This window comes from Ovis aries, chromosome 15 (genome assembly GCF_016772045.2).
Source record: "Ovis aries strain OAR_USU_Benz2616 breed Rambouillet chromosome 15, ARS-UI_Ramb_v3.0, whole genome shotgun sequence".
Taxonomy (NCBI): domain Eukaryota; kingdom Metazoa; phylum Chordata; class Mammalia; order Artiodactyla; family Bovidae; genus Ovis; species Ovis aries.
Genome location: NC_056068.1, coordinates 3,389,649 through 3,404,177, shown reverse-complemented (window position 1 = coordinate 3,404,177; position 14,529 = coordinate 3,389,649).

Below are 14,529 nucleotides of genomic sequence, written 5' to 3'. Positions count from 1 at the left end.
AAAGATGCTCAACATCACTCATTATTAGAGAAATGCAAATCAAAACCACAATGAGGTACCACTTCACACCAGTCAGAATGGCTGCGATCCAAAAATCTGCAAGCAATAAATGCTGGAGAGGGTGTGGAGAAAAGGGAACCCTCCTACACTGTTGGTGGGAATGCAAACTAGTACAGCCACTATGGAGAACGGTGTGGAGATTCCTTAAAAAATTGCAAATAGAACTACTTTATGACCCAGCAATCCCACTGCTGGGCATACACACCGAGGAAACCAGAATGGAAAGAGACACATGTACCCCAATGTTCATCGCAGCACTGTTTATAATAGCCAGGACATGGAAACAACCTAGATGTCCATCAGCAGATGAATGGATAAGAAAGCTGTGGTACATATACACAATGGAGTATTACTCAGCGGTTAAAAAGAATTCATTTGAATCAGTTCTGATGAGATGGATGAAACTGGAGCCGATTATACAGAGTGAAGTAAGCCAGAAAGAAAAACACCAATACAGTATACTAACACATATATATGGAATTTAGGAAGATGGCAATGACGACTCTGTATGCAAGACAGGGAAAGAGACACAGATGTGTATAACGGACTTTTGGACTCAGAGGGAGAGGGAGAGGGTGGGATGATTTGGGAGAATGACATTCTAACATGTATACTATCATGTGAATTGAATCGCCAGTCTATGTCTGACGCAGGATGCAGCATGCTTGGGGCTGGTGCATGGGGATGACCCAGAAAGATGTTATGGGGAGGGAGGTGGGAGGGGGGTTCATGTTTGGGAATGCATGTAAGAATTAAAGTTTTTAAAATTTAAAAAATAAAAAACTAAAAAAAAAAAAAAAAAAATTTGAACATGTGTGGCAAAGTGCCAAAAAATAAAAAGACATATTCTCAGTATCAGTAAAAAAAAAAAAAAAAAGGAAAGAAATTAAAGTATACATATTTTAATGTCATGTATATTTATAATTTTGAATATTATTTATTCATACCCAATTTCTCATAATCTTATGGGTCCTATCATTGGTAAATTGCAATACTCCTATCCAGATTATTATTTTTTAATATTTTTCTTCATTAAAATAATTTTAAAATTTGGTACAATGATTTTGAGAAATGGTAGCTCTGACAAGCTCTGAATTAGGTTAGTAATTTCATATAGGCATGGAATATAAAAATTTATTTCAGTATGCTAACTGTGGGCTTCCCTGGTGGCTCAGCAGTAAAGAATCTGTCTGCAGTGCAGGAGACGCAGGTTTGACCCCTGGATTGTGAAGATCCCTTGGAGAAGGAAATGCCAACCCGCTCCAGTATTTCTGCCTGGGAAATCCCATGGACAGAGGAGCCTTGTAGGCTACATACAATTCACGGGGTTGCAAATAGTCAGACACAACTTTGCAACTAAACAACAGCAGCAAACTGCACACATCTATACAATAAACCTAAAATAAAAGTAAAGTTGTAAAAAAATAAGAAGACATAAGAACCTGAGGAATTGAAAGACCATGGGGAGACCCAGGAGAGTGGAAACTGTGGCTTTCCAAACCAAAGGAAAAGGAATAAAATGAAGAGAAAAAAACCAAAGTGGCAGCAGTCGTCAGAAAGCTTTACATTTAAATTCTCTCTGTTACTTGGATCATCATTCATGAATTGTCCTGACTTTTTGAAACAGGTAGAAAGTTGATAAAAATAGACTGACTTCACCACAGATATACATGTGTTCCCCATCCTGAATCCCTCTCCCTCCTCCCTCCCAGTACCATCCCTCTGCACCAGCCCCAAGCATCCAGTATCATGCATCGAACCTGGACTGGCTATTCGTTTCATATATGATATTATACATGTTTCAGTGTCATTTAGTAATTAACCTCCAATTAAAATAAATAAATTTATATTTAAAAAATTTAAAAAAAATAGACTTTCTCAAACTACAAATGTCTCAAAATTTGGGATGTGATAAGCCACAGACATAGAAATGAAGAATTGCAACTAGTCGACTAAAAGATACAGCTATTAGTCAGGATTCTTTCTGCTCTAAATAACTGACAACTTAAATTGGATTAATAAACTTGGCAGACTATTGGCTAAAGTAAACAAATAGTTCACTGAAAGTGGAAGCTAGAGCTGTAATCGTTAGGATTTCTCTTTTACACTATATCCCCTGCTCCCTGGGCAAAGTCAGCTCTCAGGATGGTATAAAATGGATGTAAAATGGCAACAGCAGCAGCAATGCTCACATTCTCCTATGTCCCTCCATGGAGGGAACATTGTTGTCTAGTACTTCTAACAATTGTTCTGAGGAAAACACTTATGGGATTGGATTAAATGATTGGTCAATGCCTGGAGCAATCCTGCTGGCTAGGAAAATATAATATGCCTATTTAATAAAGTTTGTATTAATCCATTGATTTGTGAACTCATCCAATAAATAAATGAATATGCCAAAACCCTTCCTTTACGTCAGTCACTATGGCCAGTAAAAGTGCATAACCAGCAATGAAAAAGTGGTAGCTTCTCCAAAGCAGATAAAACTTTATTATTTGAAGGAAGGAAAATAAAGTCTTAGTAGCTAGCAACTGCAGGGGAATTCATAGCTGCTTTCATGATTCAACTCACACATAAACTGGGTAAGTTTCCAGGAAATAAAAAGAGAATATATATCAATATTTGCAATAGTGACTCAGGAAAAGAGGCTATGTAAGTGATCATCAGTAAGGTGAAGTAGATTTATAAATTAAAGCCACACCAATGTTTTGGATCTGTTCACTGTCAAGGACTCATTTATATATTCTACATCATTTATGGTTCATTAAGTCTGTACATAACCGTGAGGCAGTTTTGTTTTTCATATATATCCATGAGGATTCCCTCACATCTGGAGATACTCAAGCTTTAAGAACCAGTGGAAGTGAGAGTGTTACTCACTCAGCCGTGTCTGACTCTCTGTGACTCCATGGCCTGTAGCCTGCCAGCTCCTCTGACATGAAATTCTAAGGGAAAGAATACTAAAGCAGGTAGCCATTCCCTTCTCCAAGGATTCTTCCCAACCCAGGGATTGAACCTGAGTCTCCTGCATTGCAGGTAGATTCTTTATTACTAATGCTACCTGGAAAGCCTCTTACCAGGCAAGTGCCTTTTTCTGTGAAGACAGAGCTGAACCACCTTCACGTCAGTCACAAGTATGCCTTATGCATATACTGGTTTATGTTCAAGGGGTCTGTTATAATTATTTGTTTTGTTTCCTATCTTCACTTAGCTTTGTGCTATTCGGTTATAGGGTTATTGCTTATATTTCCAGGGTATGGCACCACAGGATATGATGCTTAACAAATACTTTGTTAAAAGTAAAACATATAATTTAACTTCCTCACTTATTATTTACTCAAAATTTAGCAATTTTATGTAGAAAAATCTCTCAAGATATGAAGATTAAAATGTATAATCTCTGGCAATAATAAATAAATTGTATCATTTAATCCTGATTATATATCAGCTATATGCTTCACATGTATTATATCATTGGCCCTTGGTAGATCAAATTTGCTTGGCAGGTGTTTCTGTTTCCTTTATGGAGATATGAGTGTGAGGTTCAATAAGTTTCAATAGACTGCAAATTAACAATTGGTGTAAGCAGGATTCAGGTCTTACTGGAACTAACTTAAATGCCAGGCCTTTTTTTTTTATAGATCCTAAAATTTTCCTGCTTTGAAATTTTGCAAGAAGGGGGAAAATTCCATAGCAAAAAACAAACAAACAACAAAACTTTCACTCTGATACCAGTCAAAAAAAGTGAAAATCTCACAGAAATGAAAAATTTGATATTAATCTAGAAGTTCCATATGTATGAAAGTGAAAGTGAAGTTGCTCAGTCGACCCCATGAACTGTAGCCCACTAGGCCCCTCTGTTCTTGGGATTTTCCAGGAAAGAGTATTGGAGTGGGTTGCCATTTCCTTCTCCAGGGGATATTCCCAACCCAGGGATCAAACCCAGGTCTCCCGCACTGCAGGCAGACGCTTTACCCTACGAGCCACCAGGGAAGCCCTAGTGTATATGTATACATACATATGTATAAAAGGGTCTTAAATTCTAATATTGAAAGTGTTTGAGCTTGTTTTGTATAGGTATTTTTCTTTGTGATTTTGCTTGTGTGAGCTGTTAACCACTCCTGTTCACGTAGATTGTGGTGTTGCTCAGGAGAGCTGGCCTATCACTTCAAGTAGGAAAAATCAGAATGGTGTCTGTACAATTTTCCAGAGAACAGGCAATAAAGGGAAGTGTAAAATGATTTTTCCTCTTGGAGGTATTCTTTTTCACAGTAAGCTTCTTTATGTATATTAATATAAATAGATGTAAATATAGATACATATATGTATAATATATAGTGATTAATGGAAATGAATTTCCTTAACAAGTCAGAGTGTGAAAGCTGAAGTTGCTTAATTTCCTTTCTTCCCTCTTAAGATTTATTTCAAAAGTGAGTTTCTGAGACAAAAGCAAAAAGTTTGGGGGCTTTTGGAGAGATTATAGTTATATAGTAATTATAGTCAAAAGGGACTTATCTGAATGGGGTATAAATAACAGCATTGTGAAACAATTATAACAATATTTGGTCCTTTAGGAATCCTGGCCATTTCTACAGTATTTCATGTCTTTTTGGGTTCTCAGAGTGAGATTGCACTAGCTGATCTTTGCGTCTCCTCTGCCCTTGTGGTATGAGTCTCCGTTAGATTTGCTTTTCAGTGATTTCTTCTCTTCTGGGATAAGTGAACTCAGCTCTCAGTTTAACTCTAGATCTTAAAGTGTCTGACCATATATTAACCTTGGCTCACAACTAACTTTATAAGACCCCATCATTGTAATTGCTTTTTTACCCCTAAGAAAAAACAGCAAAATCATCTAAACATCTAAGTCATTGTGTTTTCCTCTTTACACCCTGACAAATCAGCTTTTTGTGTGTTTTTTTTTTTTTTTGTGAATTTAAAATAGCATAATGAAGTGGAAGACAACCACATCATTAGGAACTTTTAAGCAGGTTGTTCCTAGAATAGATTTGGGAACTTCTTTATCATAGCATTTCTAGTTTGTTTTGACAGGAGAAAAAGTAGAGATTAGAGGACGACAAGCAGCCTGGCAGGCCCCCTTGTTATGACAGTGATGCTACTTGTATGAACCAAGGGATTTACTGATGTGGGTGTAATACCTCCAGATATTTTGTCAACAACATTAGGGTAAGCCTACTCCTCAGCCTCTGCTCTTGTGAATTTACTGCTCCTCTGTTGGTATATTATTCTAAGTATGAAATTCCATATCATTGCCCAGGCTGAAGTGTATTAGGCAGTATTGCAACTGCAAAGTAGTGTTGGGTTGCTCAGTTGTGTCTGACTCTTTGCAATCCCATGGACTGTAGCCTACCAGGCTCTTCCATCCATGTGATTTTTCAGGCAAGAATACTGGAGTGGGTTGCCATTTCCTTCTCCAAGGGACAAGGAAGAAAGACATTAAGCAGAGAAAACAAAGGCAAATTCATGGTTAAAGAGTGATATGGGCTAAACTTCAGGTAATATGGGATGATGTAATAAGAGGGGTTTGCAGTAAAGTATCTGCCTGCAATGCAGGAGACACAGGAGATAAGGGTTTGATACTTCTGTGGGGAAGACCCCCTGGAGGAGGAAATAGCAACACACTCTATTATTTTTGCCTGAAAATCCTGTATACAAAGGGGAGTGGTAGGATTACAGCTCAAAGGGAGGCAAAGAGTCAGACAGGACTTAGCATGCAATTAGAAGGGAGACCTTGACCCTTCTTTATTTTCTGTACTCTCACTATTTTTTCCAATTGCTTTCCTTGGCTTCACTACCAATTAGACAATCACATACAAGCCATTGGAGTGAGCTCTAGATTCATGCAATGCTGCCAGCTCATTACCTCACATCTTTATGTATGTGTATTCTCAGCAGTGTCTGACTCTTTGCAATTCCATGGAATGTGGCCTCCAGGCTCCTGAATTCAGGCAAGAATACTGGAGTGGGTTTCCATTTGCTACTCCAGGGGATCTTTCCTGACCCAGGGAAGGAACCCTCCTCTTTTGTGTCTCTTGCATTGGCAGGAAGATTCTTTACCAACTGCACTATCTGGGAAGCCCAGGAAGCCAGCACAAGGAGCCAGGTATGCCCGGCTGGGGTGCAGGTGACCTGCAGTGGCTGCAGCCCACAGGGTAAGATGGGGGTAGGTAATCCCCTGGGAGGCCCACTGACCTGCCTGGATCACAGGGAGGCTTGTTCCATGCAGGCCCTGACCTGGCAGCCAGGGAGCAGGGCTGGGGACACTGGCCTATCCCGTTACAGCTGACCAATGTGTGCTTTACTGTTATGGCAATGATATTCTATGACCCTCAAGATGGGCTAAAGAATAAAGAAAATTAAAAAACACATCTGCCAAAGTACAAGGCAAGGATCATATCATGTGGATAAGGAAAGAGCTAACTACAGTGGGAGACACAGCATGAGACAAGAGAGTAAGACTAGTAAACCAATCACTTAAGAATTAGCTCGGATAAGAGAAAGAGGGTAGTACCACTGGAATTACAGAACAAATGCAGGAAACACGATTATTTTCCATGGATATGAGACTACAGGTAGGCCTTGAGATAAACAGAATGTCTGACAATATGGAAATTAGATGGAAATAGGTCATTACAAATATATTATTGCTCAGCCAATTAAAAGTAAAAAAGGAAGTAGGATTATAATCACATTTGTGTGTTGTATTCCCAGAGAATTGCATCAGGACCATTAGGACAGTACTTACAACTCCTGTAAGATGTTTATCACCGACATTGGGTGGCGGAAGGTCAGAGTCAGAAAGGCTTATTGTTTTTCACTCTGTGGTTCAAGACAGTGATTGGAGGGGGAACTGCTGTCACAAAATATATTCAGCTTCATCAGATAACAGATTCTTCCCTGAATGGAGAAAAAGTTTCCACCTAATATTAAGATATTGCTGAAGCGCGGGTTTGGTCTCACCCAGTGGGATCTCTTGGGAGGCTGCATACTTACCAGTAGATAAGGATTTTGTGGGGAGCATGTATCATACAAATACTGCATTCCTGACCTGCTTGTATGTCCCAGAACTTCCCTTTGTGATGAGCTAAGGAAGGTCCAACAAATCTTTCACACCTCATCCCCAGGTCCCAGAATAGGACCACAAATGAGATCAAGACAGAGACAATGAAGACAGAAGGGATAGAGAATCTATCTCTACATCTGGTGTGGCAGTAAGACACTGTAACAGACAGAATCGGGAATAGCTTTTTGTTGAGATTGGTTCAAATAGAGAAAGTAGAATAAATTTCTGGCTTTCAAAGTGAGCTTCCCCATCCACACCGGATGTTTGTGAATATCTCAAAGACATTATTCATTTCCTTTTGGCAGCAGCCTGTGAAAGGAGGAGTGGAGGGGTTTCCAAAGGCTTTACTCTATTGCAATCAAGAAAAGTTATTTTCAAAAATTGTAAAGAAGTATGCTTGTTAAATATTCCTCATATTTTTTTCAGGCACCTACATTTCAAAAGAAATATTGAAATTTTATAGTTCTAGAAGACACATTAAGTAAAAGGCTTAATATTGGCAGCTCTAAAACTACCAATTGTTCTAGTGTCATTGAATTAGTTTACATATCTAAAATATTGTGTTACTGTTATTCATAGAAACCAATATGATACAACTTTTTTCACTATAAATTTGTGGCTCAGCTGTTTTCTGCAGACAATCTCTTCTTACCAAGGAATATCTCTAATCATTATGGTTTTTTTATTAGCCTTTGTAATGTTCTTTATTGTACCTCTTTGACAGAGAATGCAAATGTATGGATTAAAAGGTACATAAGAATTTATTTTTTAAATTAATTTATCTATTTTAATTGGAGGCTAATTATTTTACAATATTGTATTGGTTTTTGCCATACACTGACATGAATCAGCCATGGGTGTACATGGTATTCCCCATCCTGAATCCCCCTTCCACCTCCCTCTCCATCCCATTCCTCAGGGTCATCCCAGTGCTCTGGCCCTGAGCACCCTGTCTCAAGCATCGAACCTGGACTGGCAATCTGTTTCACATGTGATAATATACGTTTCAAATCATTCCACCCTCACCTTTTCCCACAGAGTCTAAAAGTCTGTTCTTTACCTTTGTGTCTCTTTTGCTTTCTTGCACACATCATTGTAATCTTTCCAAATTCCATATATATGCGTTAGTATACTGTATTGGTGTTTTTCTTTCTGACTTACTTCACTTTGTATAATAGGCTCCAGTTTCAACCAGCTCATTAGAACTGATTCAAATACATTCTTTTTAATGGCTGAGTAATATTCCATTGTGTATATGTACCTCACCTTTCTTATCCATTTGTCAGCTGATGGACATCTAGGTTGTTTCCATGTCCTGGCTATTATAAACAGTGCTGCAATGAACATTGGGATACACATGTCTCTTTTGATTCTGGTTTCCTTGGTGTGTATGCCCAGGAGTGGGATTCCTGGGTCGTATGGCAGTTCTATTTACAGTTTTCTAAGTAATCTCCACACTGTTCTCCATAGTGGCTGTACTAGTTTGCATTCCCACCAACAGTGTAAGAGGATTCCCTTTTCTCCACACCCTCTCCAGCACTTATTGTTTGTAGACTTTTTGATAGCAGCCATTCTGACCAGCGTAGGATGGTACCTTATTGTGATTTTGATTTGCACTTCTCTGATAATGAGTGGTGTTGAACATCTTTTCATGTGTTTGTTAGCCATCTGTACGTCTTCTTTGGAGAAATGTCTGTTTAGTTCTTTGGCCCATGTTTTGATTGGGCAGTTTATTTTTCTAGAATTGAGCTGTAGAAGTTGCTTGTATATTTTTGAGATTAATTCTTTGTCCGTGGCTTCATTTGCTATTATTTTCTCCCATTCTGAAGGCTGTTTTTTCACAAAAGGTATATAAGGGTTTAAAACTACATTAAGTCTTAAGAATAATGTTATCCCAAGATGATTTTATGCCTGGAGAGAAGTCAATGCTGAAAGTATCAAACAATAAAAATTCAGGATGGTATTACTAGATGAGTTTCCTGAGTGACTGGTATGACTTAAATAAGTCAACAGAGTTAAACAATCTGATTTTTTTTCTCTTAAAACCAAATATTACCTGGAGCTATTGAGGCAAACTCTAAGAAGTCCCAATAACCAAAAATAGCTCAGAAAGATGGAAATTTTCTCATTATTTATCATGCATAAATGAGCATAATGTTTCTAAGATATATATTACCCCATTTCAACACATCTTAAAAAATATTGACAGATAATTCTCTCAGAAACACAGTTCTGATGCTGTCACTCATCTCACCAAGAACTTTTAATAAAAGATTCTCAGATATGTAAAAACTTCTCTGAGAGACCTTGAAGCAGTCTTTTTCAACCTTGTACTACAATATCTAAAATGGTTCAGAAGAATAAAATAGTCACAATATTGAAGGTCAACAATAAATAGTCAAATGACATGTATAATATCATATAGGAAATGAATAGCCAGTCCAGGTTCAATGCATGATACTGGATGCTTGGGGCTGGTGCACTGAGATGACCCAGAGGAATGGTACAGGGAGGGAGGAGGGAGGAGGGTTCAGGATGGGAAACACTTGTATACCTGTGGCAGATTCATGTTGATGCATGGCAAAACCAATACAATATTGTAAAATAATTAACCTCCAATTAAAATAAATACATTTATATTAAAAAAAAATTCTACCTGATTTCAGGACAATACAGTTGGACTAAAACAAAGATTTGGTGCCCCATTCTGCTTTACTCTCAATCATGGGCCATCTGGAAGAAACAGGATGATAGTCCGTTTCTCTCTGTCTGCCCAGTGACTCAGAGACCTGGAAGGGCATTAGTTTTCTCTTACCTTGTTAGAAACCTGATGAGTGTAGTATTATTGGTCATTGATATACAGTTATATGTAGATGGATGCAAAGTTCTGCCCTAAGACTTTATTCTTTTCCACTCCTTCCTTCAATCATTGTTATGACTTTCTGTACAGACTGCAGAAAAGCATGTTGGAAATAAATTCTTTGCCCAACACTATTACTCACTAGCCCCAAGACCTTGGGCTTCTGTGACTTCATCACTATATCTAAAAATGGGAAAACAAGAGTGATACTAATAATTCATGGAGCTGTTGAAAACTAAATGAGTTCATTTTATTATTAAGGCAAATTTTAGCTCAAAGATTTTCTAGCCAGAGAGGTGTTTTTTTTTTTTTCCTTTGTAGTGCTTTGAAAGAAGATTTTCCTAAGGCCAGCTTAATCTGAAAGGACTTCCTTTCACTTAACCTTATTCCAAAGGTCATAGCAATTTAAATAACCCCAACTCTGCTATCTCAGTGGAGAAGGGGCAAACCAATTCCCAACAGCTGTGTCAGGGATTTAGGTAGAAGACATGGTGAGAGAGTTAATATTGGTAAGTCCTGCTATTACAGATAGGACTTGTGAGTCAAAGCGAATCCAAACAAATAGTTAAAGAGATATAACTACTATTTTATATCTAAAATATCTATAAATATCTTAAAAATCTTTAAATATCTATATTTAAAAAATATATATATTTTTTATGAAGATAGTACTTTAAAGTCTGAATCTGAATAACTATGGGCAGAGGAGCTAAATTGCTTCATTTTATAGTCATTCCAGTAGAGGAGGTGACCAGGTCATGGAGGGATGTGGGTCACAGGATCTGTGTGAGGTCTAGAATCAGGAAACAACCAGCATAATTACAGCAGGTGGGGCAGGAAAAGAATATTTTAGTAAACTGTAAGGAGCTCTCAGGTCATTAAGATAAATTTTAGAAGAGATAACCTTTAGAAGAGTATTAAATTTTGTGTTAGCTATAAATGGCGTACCAAATTATTTCCACCTTCTAAATTATTTACCTTGACTGAAGGCAGGCATTCATTTACAAAGTGAAACTGGTTCCCACAAAAATAATCTTAAAATTAAATTTAAAGCATGAAATATCTTTCCTTTATCTGTTTATCCTACTCAGTAGCTCTCTGATGTTATACTCGAAATGATAATTTAACATTTAAAATACTTTGAAGACCATTAGACAGAGTAGCTCAGATGGTAAAGAATCTGCCTGTAATGCAGGAGATCCAAGTTCAATCCCTGAGTCATGAAGATCCCCTGGAGAAGAGAATGGCCACCCACTTCAGTCTTCTTACCTGAAGAATTCCATGGACAGGGAAGCCTGGTGAGCTACAGACCATGGAATCACAAAGAGCTGAACACTACTGAGTGACTAACACTTTCACTTTCAGATATTCATAAATCTAGTATAACCAATACTTAATTTTATTTTTAAAATTTAAATAGGTAGTAATTAATGATGATTATCTGTAACCTTTACATGGGCTTCCCTCATAGCTCAGTTGGTAAAGAATCTGCCTCCAATGCAGGAGAGCCAGGTTCGATCCCTAGGTTGGGAAGATCATCTGGAGAAGGAAATGACAGCCCACTCCAGTATTCTTGCCTCAAGAATCCCATGGTCAGAGGAGCCTGGCAGGCTACAGTCTGTAGGGTTGCAAGAGTCAGATATGACTTAGTGACTAAACCACCACAACCCTTATATAACTACATATCTCCCATCCATGACTCTGCTCCTTTTTTTTCAATTTGAATGACACTAGAATAAGACAAGAATCTCTTCTTGATTCCAAGAATTCTTAGTTTTTCAAAACAACTGGATGCCAATATTTGGTTTTCTAAGGTCCCCTTTCAAGAAGATGTACTAAGACATCAATGATCTAAAATGGATTAAGTTTCTTAATTTCCCTTGATTCCCATGATCTTTTGCCATATCTGTTCTTTGGATCTTTCAACTTAGAATCAAAACTGGACACTGAACCTACCCTATTTGAGAAAAATATATAAATATGCTGCTTGGATTCATCCAAGAGTTAAGTTTTCTGATATAGATAAGTCTTTGTGCGACTCTTTCTCTATTTGCCAATAGTTATTATACTTTCACTTCTTAATTTATATCTATTTTCATAACTTGACTTTTATTTCCCAAGGAAATAAAATCTCATACATTGATTTCTTCCTTACCTCTCAAAACCTGTATTTTTCTTATTCTTATGTAAATTTATACTGTGTTCTGAATGGAATTCTCCAGTTTTCTTAAAAATGCTGCTAAGCCCCAGAGTTAAGAATACTGCTGCTTCTTAACTCTGCTGCTTCTTAACTTCTTTAGTCATGTCCAACTCTTTGCTACCCTATGGACTGCAGCCTGCCAGGCTCCTCTATCCATGGGATTCTCTAGGCAAGAGTACTAGAGTGGAATGTCATGCCCTCCTCCAAGGTATCCTCCTGACCCAGGGATCAAACCTGTGTTTCTTGCATTGCAGCAAATTGTTTACTGCTGAACCACTAGGGAAGCCCCAAAGTTAAGAATAAAAATTCCTAAACATTCCATATTCTAAACTCAAGAGAAACCAACACTTGGACTGATGCTCTTTCATAGGGTTTATTAAATGGTTGCCACAGGAGAAACCACCCCAAAACTATTGCCACACAAAGCCTTGTTAATGAAATTTAAAAATTGAGGAGTCATATGGGTCTTTTCATAGAGTGTGGTATTCTTTACAAGGAGATTTTTCTTCACTTACTTCCCTATACAGAGGGAAAGAGTCTGCTTCCTCCTCCACCAGGAAAGAGAGAAAGGACACAAAGAAATCACTTGCAAAATGTGGAGTCCTACAAAAAAAAAAAAAAAGGACACCAGCATTTTTTTTTTTCCAGGTGTAAAATTCATTGAACATTTGGACATGTTGATTTGCCCTTTGACCGCTAGAATAGGGAGCAACAACCTGGATAGGAAAGGCATAAAGAAAAGTCTGGAAAGCAAGGATATTCCCTCTATATTCTAATTTACAAGAGGTCAAAATATTTATGCTAAATTTGCCTTTGGGTCCTGGAGTTAGAAACCATGGAGGAAGATGAAATTTTGGACTTGATAATTACATGAACTAGGAAAAGTTCAGGACAAACTAGGAAAGAATTGTACCTTGACAACAGGAATATAAGCCAAGGGTAAGGATGTCTTTGTCTCCACAATTCTTCTCAGCTTAATGACAGAGGTGTAGCTGAGGAAAGAAAGAGTGAAGGCAGTTAGAATAAATTATACCCCACTTTCAACCTGATAGAGATATCAGAGATCTTTCTGTTGAAGAGTAAATTAAAAAACAGAAACTTTAAAGAAATGAATATAGTAAAGTTGCAGGATATAAAATCAACACACAGAAATCCCTTGCATTCCTATACACGAATAATGAGAAAGTAGAAAAAGAAATTAAGGAAACAATTCCATTCACCATTGCAACGAAAAGAATAAAATACTTAGGAGTATATCTACCTAAAGAAACTAAACACCTATATATAGAAAACTATAAAACACTGATGAAAGAAATCAAAGAGGACACTAATAGATGGAGAAATATACCATGTTCATGGATTGGAAGAATCAATATAGTGAAAATGAGTATATTACCCAAAGAAATTTACAAATTCAATGCAATCCCTGTCAAGCTACCAGCCACATTTTTCACAGAACTAGAACAAATAATTTCAAGATTTGTATGGAAATACAAAAAACCTAGAATAGCCAAAGCAATCTTGAGAAAGAAGAATGGAACTGGAGGAATCAACTTGCCTGACTTCAGGCTCTACTACAAAACCACAGTCATCAAGACAGTATGGTACTGGCACAAAGACAGACACATAGATCAATGGAACAAAATAGAAAGCCCAGAGATAAATCCACACACATATGGACACCTTATCTTTGACAAAGGAGGCAAGAATATACAATGGAGTAAAGACAATCTCTTTAACAAGTGGTGCTGGGAAAACTGGTCAACCACTTGTAAAAGAATGAAACTAGATCACTTTCTAACACCGTACACAAAAATAAACTCAAAATGGATTAAAGATCTAAATGTAAGATCAGAAACTGTAAAACTCCTAGAGGAGAACATAGGCAAAACACTCTCAGACATAAATCACAGCAGGATCCTCTATGATCCACCTCCCAGAATTCTGGAAATAAAAGCAAAAATAAACAAATGGGATCTAATTAAAATTAAAAGCTTCTTCACAACAAAGAAAAATATAAGCAAGGTGAAAAGACAGCCTTCTGAATGGGAGAAAATAATAGCAAATGAAGCAACTGACAAACAACTAATCTCAAAAATATACAAGCAAATTATGCAGCTCAATTCCAGAAAAAATAAACGACCCAATCAAAAAATGGGCCAAAGAACTAAATAGACATTTCTCCAAAGAAGACATATGGATGGCTAACAAACACATGAAAAGATGCTCAACATCACTCATTATTAGAGAAATGCAAATCAAAACCACAATGAGGTACCACTTCACACCAGTCAGAATGGCTGCGATCCAAAAATCTGCAAGCGATAA